This window comes from Mandrillus leucophaeus, unplaced genomic scaffold (genome assembly GCF_000951045.1).
Source record: "Mandrillus leucophaeus isolate KB7577 unplaced genomic scaffold, Mleu.le_1.0 Scaffold419, whole genome shotgun sequence".
NCBI lineage: Eukaryota > Metazoa > Chordata > Mammalia > Primates > Cercopithecidae > Mandrillus > Mandrillus leucophaeus.
The window spans coordinates 475,348-483,195 of NW_012104465.1; the positions used below are offsets into that span (position 1 = coordinate 475,348).

General features: G+C 44.5%; 1 protein-coding gene across 1 annotated transcript in view; it reads left to right on the top strand.

The window, feature by feature from the left end:
• Nucleotides 1-7,848, top strand: part of ZNF207 (zinc finger protein 207) — a 71,710-nt gene that overhangs the window by 6,236 nt on the left and 57,626 nt on the right. The gene's annotated exons all lie outside the window — the stretch shown is intronic.

A 7,848-nucleotide genomic window follows, 5' to 3' on the forward strand; every position in this document is an offset into this window, starting at 1 on the left:
AATCTTGGCTCACCGCAACCTCCAACTCCCAGGTTCAAGCGATTCTCCTGCCTCAGCCTCCTGAGTAGCTGGGATTACAGGCATGCGCCACCACACCTGGCTAATTTTGTATTTTTAGTAGAGATGGGGTTTCTTCATGTTGGCCTGGCTGGTCTGGAACTCCCGACAGGTAATCTGCTCGCCTCGGCCTCCCAAAGTGCTGGGATTACAGGCGTGAGCCACCATGCCTGGCCTATTTCTTTATATTTGAGACAGGGTTTTACTCTGTTGCCCAGGTTGGAGTGCAGTGGTACAGTCATAGCTCACTTACTTTGAGCTCCTGGGATCAAGCAATCTTCTAGCCTCAGCCACCTGAGTAGCTGGGACTATAGGCACATACCACCAGGTCCTGCTAATTTTATTTTTTGTAGAGATGGGGTTTCACTCTGTTGCCAGGCTGGTCTCGAACTCCTAGGCTCATGCAGTCCTCCTGCCTTGGCCTCTCAAAGTGCTGGGATTACAGGCCTGAGCCACCACACCCAGCCACATTTAGGAACTTTAGCAATTAAGAGAACTGGGCTGCCCTCTCAGACCTCCAAGTGGAAAGACTTCATTGAAGCCAGCAGGGTTTCCATTAACTGAGGAGACACACTGTTAGGAAAGTATGGTCCTAGTAACTGCATCTGATTTCCAAGAAGCCCACAGGATTTCCTGGCACCTGGTCTAAGGGATCCTCTGGTAGAGGACAGGCATTCTGTCATGGTGAATAATGAATGAGAGTGAAAGGAAGTAACTTGGTTTATTGAGTTCTACGGGTATAACTCTACTGGACAATGAATAAAACATTGTGAGGGAAATTGCTCTTAGACTGTGCATGATGCCTCCTGCAAGAAGCAGAAAGGTGTGTATCCCAGCAAGTGATTTGATTTTCTTCAACAAATTCCTTAGTATAACAAGTATAATTTCCTCACAAACTTGTTGGGAATACAAATGTTAGGCTTGAGGATTGAGCTCATTAAACAAAAACGACTATCTTGATAAGAAGCTAAGTTTTATTATTATAATTACAAATTACAGATAAACTGAAGCCAGTCTTCATACATGACAAACATACATTTCCTCTGTGTGTACAGCACACAAGTAATATACATAACTATATTCCATGTCTAAACAAATCCTTTTTAAAACTTTAAAAGCTGGCTGGGCACAGTGGCTTACGCCTGTAATCCCACCACTTTGGGAGGCTGAGGCAGGCATGTCACGAGGTCGGGAGATTGAGACCATCCTGGCTAACACGGTGAAACCCCGTCTCTACTAAAAATACAAAAAATTAGCCGGGTGTGGTGGCGGGTGCCTGTAGTTCCAGCTACTGGGGAGGCTGAGGCGGGAGAATCGCTTGATCCTGGGAGGCGGAGGTTGCAGGGAGCCGAGATTGAGCCACTGCACTCCAGCCTGGGCGACAGAGTGAGACTCCGTCTCAAAAAATAAAACAAAAACAAAGACAAAAAAATTTTAAAAGCCAAGATAGTAGCTTATTAAAATTTGAATACAGTACATGTTTCTAGTCATGAGCTCTGTGATTTCTTCTCATGACCAAGATATTCAGTTCCATGACACCATTTTCCTTGTCTAGAGTAGTGATATACAGTTTGTCAGACTTTTTTTTTGAGACGGAGTCTTGCTCGGTCGCCCAGGCTGGAGTGCAGTGGTACGATCTCAGCTCACTGCAAGCTCCACCTCCTGGGTTCACGCCATTCTCCTGCCTCAGCATCCTGAGTAGCTGGGACTACAGGTGCCCGCCACCATGCCCGGCTAATTTTTTGTATTTTTAGTAAAGATGGGGTTTCACTGTGTTCACCAGGATGGTCTCGATCTCCTGACCTCATGATCCGCCCGCCTCGGCCTCCCAAAGTGCTGGGATTACAGGCGTGAGCCACCGTGCCTGGCCCAGACTTATTTTTTTAAAATAAGACTACCAGAGGCTGGGTGCGGTGGCTCACTTTGGGAGGCCAAGGTGGGAGGATTGCTTGAGTTCAAGAGTTTAAGACCAGTCTTGAGCAACATAGTGAGACCACATTTCATTTAAAAAAAAAAAAAAAAGATAAGACTATCATATAGAGCTGTGTAATGTAGTGAGCCTACATTACAAAAATATATACAACCACAGAGAGAATATATAATTACACCTTGCCTATATCCATAAATGATGTGAAGCAGGTAACACATTTGCTTTTAAACGCCATTTACAACAGACTCTTCAATGACATGAATTTGAAAATGAAGTATGTTTTTCAGACTTAAAACACTGATGTGCTAATATGGCTTACTTAAAAAAATGATTTCTAAATGGGGAACAAACTGCATTGGGAAAAGACAGTCAGATTCAACGATAGTGTCATAAAATTACTGGTTTTCCTTAATCACCCTGACTTTGTTTTGAGACAGAGTCTCACTCTGTTGCCCAGGTTGGAATGTAGTGGCGCGATCTTGGCTCACTGCAACCTCCGCCTCCCAGGTTCAAGTGATTCTCCTGCCTCAGCCTCCCAAGTAGCTGGGACTACAGGCACACGCCACCATTCCCAGCTAGTTTTTGTAATTTTAGTCGAGACAGGGTTTCACTATATTGGTCAGGCTGGTCTCAAATTCCTGACCTCAGGTGATCCACCCACCTCGGCCTCTCAAAGTGCTGGGATTACAGGCGTGAGCCACCTTGCCCAGCCACTCTCATTTTAATACTATGAAAAATGCTACTTCGATTTCTTTCTATACTACCTACAATCCAAGTTATTAAAGTTTAAAACCATATGAAAGCATTTATGAAGATCCTGAATTGTATTTCTCATTAAAGGAAAAGAAATGCTTGGTGAGTCATGTCCCGAGGCTTACGTAGAGGAAAAACCGGAAGGCCATTGTCAGTCATTTTGAAAGTTAAAACTCAGCACTTAATGTGAATTTAGATCCATTTAAGAAAGGATTCCTCAGTTTTATGGGTTTGTGCTCCTCTGAGCATCCTCAGGGAAGTGAGAACACAAGACTTCTTCTGTTCTTCTAAGCAAAAATCATTATCAAATGAATTTATTAAAGAGCTATGCCGAGCAAATTGCAATTGTATGTGTGTAGCTACATAGGCTTCCATGGGAATTGTAAATGGCTAGCTGAGGGCACTTTCAATTGATTCAGAGTAAAACAATCTGAGGCTGGTAACAAATGTACAAAAAACTAAAATCAATGAGTCACTCTAATATGAAGAACCTGTTGGCATTCCTTATGTTACAGTTTGCTTGTAAACTATATGTATTTTGTTTCTTTTCTCAACACTGTTCTAAAACTCCAGCATTTTCACCTAAAAGAAAACACAGGCTCTTCATAAATACCTGTGAACAAATAAATGAAATGGTGACTGGGGGCGATTTCTGCAGTAGCTTTCTCTCAAAGATAATGTTTTATCTTGAAGCTAGTGCATCGATTTTTAAAGCTCATTTAATTTTCTACATACTCAGGATTTGCATATTGACTTAAAATCTTGACTATCATCCATGCCATTATCAACTAGACAAAAAAATGTATCAAGCACCCACAGGATGCACAGATCTATCTCTGAAATGGTGTAGTGGTATTAATCTGTTCTAAGACTAGGATTACATTTTTTTTTTTAAAGCTACAATCCATTGAAAAGGAAGTATTATGGTTTTTCTAAGAAAAGTTGCTAAATACTGCAGCAGACTCAGGCTTTTCCTGAGAAAAGCCACAAACAAAATCATCTCTGAAATTTTTTAAGCAACAGCTTCCTGAAGCCTGGAATTTACGGGGCCAGTGAGACACTAAAATTCCACAACTCTCACGTATGTATCTACCTACGGCTCAGTGAAGAAAATTCCACAACTCTCACATACACGTCTATCTAGGACTCAGTGAAGAAAATTCCACAACTCTCACATACGCATCTGTCCAGGACTCAGTGAAGAAAATTCCACAACTCTCACACTGTCTCTTATACACATCTAGATGTGTATAAGAGACAGCCTGTAATCCCAGCACTTTGGGAGGCTGAGGTGGGCGGATCAGAAAGTCAGGAGTTCGAGACCAGCCTGGCCAACATAGTGAAACCCCGTCTCTACCAAAAATGCAAAAATTAACTGGATGTTGTGGCGGGCACCTGTAATCCCAGCTACTTGGGAGACTGAGGCAGGAGAACCGCTTGAACCCTGGAGGCAGAGGTTGCAGTGAGCTGAGATCATGCCACTAAACTCCAGCCTGGGCGACAGAACTAGACTCCGTCTCAAAAAAAAGAAAAAGAAAAAAGAGAAAGAAAAGAAAATCTAAATACTGCAGAATCTATCCAAGAACAAACATTAGAGTGCTGTTAAGGCTAAAGGCCAAAGAACCCACTTCCGTTTAGAGTGTGGAGATCCAACTTCCCTAGAAGGAGAAATCAGGACCCTCTCTGAGCATCAATGCTCTTACAGGTCAACTTCAGGCACAAGTACCTGAGCCATTTAAAGGCAAGCTCCCACCAGGCACGGTAGTTCATGCCTGTAATCCCAGCAGTTTGGGAGGTCGAGGCAGGCAGATCACTTGAAGCCAAAAGTTCGAGACCAGCCTGACTAACATGACAAAACCACATCTCTACTAATAATATAAAAAAACTGCCAGACGCAGTGGCTCATGCCTGTAATCCCAACACTTTGGGAGGCTGAGGCAGGCAGATCACGAGGTGAGGAGTTCCAGACCAGCCTGGCCAACATGGTGAAACCCTGTCTCTACTAAAAATACAAAAATTAGCTGGGTGGTAGCGATGCGCACCTGTAGTCCCAGCTACTCGGGAGGCTGAGGCAGAATTGCTTGAGCCTGGGAGGCAGAGGTTGCAGTGAGCCGAGATCCTGCCACAGCACTCCAGTCTGGGTGACAGAGTGGACCCTGTCTCAATAAATAAATAATAATAATAAAGGCAGGCTCCTCGGAGAGCCAGAAGCTGTTGAATTCTCTGCCTTTGCCGCCTTTCCTTTTTTTACTTTCCTGGTTCTTCCCTTCTATTAATACTAGATTCTCATTCTTCAATACATTAATAAGGCACTTCCCAATAATAAGGTAATTAAGAAATGAAGGGCCAGGCACAGTGGCTCACACCTGTAATCCCAGCACTTTGGAGGGCCGAGGCAGGTGGATCACCTGAGGTCAGGAGTTTGAGATCAGCCTGGCCAACATGGCAAAACTCCACCTATACTAAAAATACAAAATTAGCCAAGCATGGTGGTGCATGCCTGTAGTCCTAGCTACTCGGGAGGCTGAGGCAGGAGAATCACTTGAACCCAGGAGGCAGAGGTTGCAGTGAGTCGAGATTGCACCATTGCACTCCAGCCTGGGCAACAAGAGCGAAACTCCATCTCAAAAAAAAAAGACAGGTGCAGTCGCTCATGCCTGTAATCCCAGCACTTTGGGAGGTTGAGGCAGGCGGATCACCTGAGGTTGGGTGTTCGAGACTAGCCTGACCAACATGGAGAAATCCTGTCTCTACCAGAAATATAAAATTAGCCGGGCGTGGTGGAGCATGCCTGTAATTCCAGCTACTTGGGAGGCTGAGGCAGGAGAATCGCTTGAACCTGGGAGGCCGAGGTTGCGGTGAGCTGAGTTCGTGCCATTGCACTCCAGCCTGGGCAACAAGAGTGAAACTCCATCTCAAAAAAAAAGAAAATGAAGACAATTTACTGTGTACCTACTATGTGCTAGGCACTGAGGTAGGCATTTCCACAGCTACTTTATGTGAACTAGGTATAAATATCCCCCTATTTATACACAAGGGAAAAGGTTAGAGAAATTTAGTTACTTGCTGGTAGTATGTGGCACAAGCTGGCTTCACACCCAAGATTGCTGGTACCAAAGTTCATACTGTCAGTCCTCAGTATGTGCACAGGACTGTAAGGGCACTAAGCATGTGCAGGCCTCAGGGTCTTTGTTTCAAGATCCATCTCATTGCATTAGGCCTAGGGCCATCCGGTAACAGGAATGAACCTCGGGACATTCACTCAGAGTTCGTGTAATAGGACCTTCACTTTATCAGCCCTCATAGTAGTTTACAAGAAAAACCCCAGCTGTCGATTCATTACTGCTTCCATATATATGTATTTTTGCTCTTGTTGCCCAGGCTGGAGTGCAATGACATAATCTTGGCTCACCGCAACCTCCAACTCCCAGGTTCAAGCGATTCTCCTGCCTCAGCCTCCTGAGTAGCTGGGATTACAGGCATGCGCCACCACACCTGGCTAATTTTGTATTTTTAGTAGAGATGGGGTTTCTTCATGTTGGCCTGGCTGGTCTGGAACTCCCGACAGGTAATCTGCTCGCCTCGGCCTCCCAAAGTGCTGGGATTACAGGCGTGAGCCACCATGCCTGGCCTATTTCTTTATATTTGAGACAGGGTTTTACTCTGTTGCCCAGGTTGGAGTGCAGTGGTACAGTCATAGCTCACTTACTTTGAGCTCCTGGGATCAAGCAATCTTCTAGCCTCAGCCACCTGAGTAGCTGGGACTATAGGCACATACCACCAGGTCCTGCTAATTTTATTTTTTGTAGAGATGGGGTTTCACTCTGTTGCCAGGCTGGTCTCGAACTCCTAGGCTCATGCAGTCCTCCTGCCTTGGCCTCTCAAAGTGCTGGGATTACAGGCCTGAGCCACCACACCCAGCCACATTTAGGAACTTTAGCAATTAAGAGAACTGGGCTGCCCTCTCAGACCTCCAAGTGGAAAGACTTCATTGAAGCCAGCAGGGTTTCCATTAACTGAGGAGACACACTGTTAGGAAAGTATGGTCCTAGTAACTGCATCTGATTTCCAAGAAGCCCACAGGATTTCCTGGCACCTGGTCTAAGGGATCCTCTGGTAGAGGACAGGCATTCTGTCATGGTGAATAATGAATGAGAGTGAAAGGAAGTAACTTGGTTTATTGAGTTCTACGGGTATAACTCTACTGGACAATGAATAAAACATTGTGAGGGAAATTGCTCTTAGACTGTGCATGATGCCTCCTGCAAGAAGCAGAAAGGTGTGTATCCCAGCAAGTGATTTGATTTTCTTCAACAAATTCCTTAGTATAACAAGTATAATTTCCTCACAAACTTGTTGGGAATACAAATGTTAGGCTTGAGGATTGAGCTCATTAAACAAAAACGACTATCTTGATAAGAAGCTAAGTTTTATTATTATAATTACAAATTACAGATAAACTGAAGCCAGTCTTCATACATGACAAACATACATTTCCTCTGTGTGTACAGCACACAAGTAATATACATAACTATATTCCATGTCTAAACAAATCCTTTTTAAAACTTTAAAAGCTGGCTGGGCACAGTGGCTTACGCCTGTAATCCCACCACTTTGGGAGGCTGAGGCAGGCATGTCACGAGGTCGGGAGATTGAGACCATCCTGGCTAACACGGTGAAACCCCGTCTCTACTAAAAATACAAAAAATTAGCCGGGTGTGGTGGCGGGTGCCTGTAGTTCCAGCTACTGGGGAGGCTGAGGCGGGAGAATCGCTTGATCCTGGGAGGCGGAGGTTGCAGGGAGCCGAGATTGAGCCACTGCACTCCAGCCTGGGCGACAGAGTGAGACTCCGTCTCAAAAAATAAAACAAAAACAAAGACAAAAAAATTTTAAAAGCCAAGATAGTAGCTTATTAAAATTTGAATACAGTACATGTTTCTAGTCATGAGCTCTGTGATTTCTTCTCATGACCAAGATATTCAGTTCCATGACACCATTTTCCTTGTCTAGAGTAGTGATATACAGTTTGTCAGACTTTTTTTTTGAGACGGAGTCTTGCTCGGTCGCCCAGGCTGGAGTGCAGTGGTACGATCTCAGCTCACTGCAA